Here is a 2089-nt window from a genome sequence, read left to right as displayed (position 1 = left end):
ACATCATTTTAACTTTCGGTTTGCACCCAAGTCCCGAACTTAGAGATATTTTTGGTTTCTTACTTACCAATTCGACTTGCCTTCATCTCTTGTTAGGTTTATAATATCAATACTCGAACTTATATGCATGTTCAGGGACATCATTTTAACTTTCGGTTTGCACCCAAGTCCCGAACTTAGAGATATTTTTGGTTTCGGACCAACCAATTCGACTTGCCTTCATCTCTTGTATAGGTTTTATAATATCAATACTCGAACTTATATGCATGTTCAGGGACATCATATTAACTTTCGGTTTGTACCCAAGTCCCGAACTTAGTGATATTTTTGGTTTCCGACCAACCAATTCGACTTGCCTTCATCTCTTGTTAGGTTTATAATATCAATACTCGAACTTATATGCATGTTCAGGGACATCATATTAACTTTTGGTTTGCGCACAAGTCCCGAACTTAGAGATATTTTTGGTTTCTTACTTACCAATTCGACTTGCATTCATCTCTTGTTAGGTTTATAATATCAATACTCGAACTTATGTGCATGTTCAGGGACATCATTTTAACTTTCGGTTTGTACCCAAGTCCCGAACTTAGTGATATTTTTGGTTTCTCACCAACCAATTCGACTTGCCTTCATCTCTTGTTAGGTTTATAATATCAATACTCGAACTTATATACATGTTCAGGGACATCATATTAACTTTCGGTTTGTACCCAAGTCCCGAACTTAGTGATATTTTTGGTTTCCGACCAACCAATTCGACTTGCCTTCATCTCTTGTTAGGTTTATAATATCAATACTCGAACTTATATGCATGTTCAGGGACATCATTTTAACTTTCGGTTTGCACCCAAGTCCCGAACTTAGTGATATTTTTGGTTTCCGACCAACCAATTCGACTTGCCTTCATCTCTTGTTAGGTTTATAATATCAATACTCGAACTTATATGCATGTTCAGGGACATCATTTTAACTTTCGGTTTGCACCCAAGTCCCGAACTTAGAGATATTTTTGGTTTCGGACCAACCAATTCGACTTGCCTTCATCTCTTGTTAGGTTTATAATATCAATACTCGAACTTATATGCATGTTCAGGGACATCATATTAACTTTTGGTTTGCGCACAAGTCCCGAACTTAGAGATATTTTGGTTTCTTACTTACCAATTCGACTTGCCTTCATCTCTTGTTAGGTTTATAATATCAATACTCGAACTTATATGCATGTTCAGGGACATCATTTTAACTTTCGGTTTGCACCCAAGTCCCGAAGAACTTAGAGATATTTTTGGTTTCTTACTTACCAATTCGACTTGCCTTCATCTCTTGTTAGGTTTATAATATCAATACTCGAACTTATGTGCATGTTCAGGGACATCATTTTAACTTTCGGTTTGTACCCAAGTCCCGAACTTAGTGATATTTTTGGTTTCTCACCAACCAATTCGACTTGCCTTCATCTCTTGTTAGGTTTATAATATCAATACTCGAACTTATATGCATGTTCAGGGACATCATATTAACTTTCGGTTTGTACCCAAGTCCCGAACTTAGTGATATTTTTGGTTTCCGACCAACCAATTCGACTTGCCTTCATCTCTTGTTAGGTTTATAATATCAATACTCGAACTTATATGCATGTTCAGGGACATCATTTTAACTTTCGGTTTGCACCCAAGTCCCGAACTTAGAGATATTTTTGGTTTCGGACCAACCAATTCGACTTGCCTTCATCTCTTGTTAGGTTTATAATATCAATACTCGAACTTATATGCATGTTCAGGGACATCATTTTAACTTTCGGTTTGCACCCAAGTCCCGAACTTAGAGATATTTTTGGTTTCTTATCAACCAATTCGACTTGCCTTCATCTCTTGTTAGGTTTATAATATCAATACTCGAACTTATATGCATGTTCAGGGACATCATTTTAACTTTCGGTTTGCACCCAAGTCCCGAACTTAGAGATATTTTTGGTTTCTCACCAACCAATTCGACTTGCCTTCATCTCTTGTTAGGTTTATAATATCAATACTCGAACTTATATGCATGTTCAGGGACATCATTTTAACTTTCGGTTTGCGCACAA

Source organism: Anopheles maculipalpis (assembly GCF_943734695.1).
Source record: "Anopheles maculipalpis chromosome X unlocalized genomic scaffold, idAnoMacuDA_375_x X_unloc_75, whole genome shotgun sequence".
Classification (NCBI taxonomy): Eukaryota; Metazoa; Arthropoda; class Insecta; order Diptera; family Culicidae; genus Anopheles; species Anopheles maculipalpis.
This window is presented reverse-complemented; position numbering follows the sequence as displayed.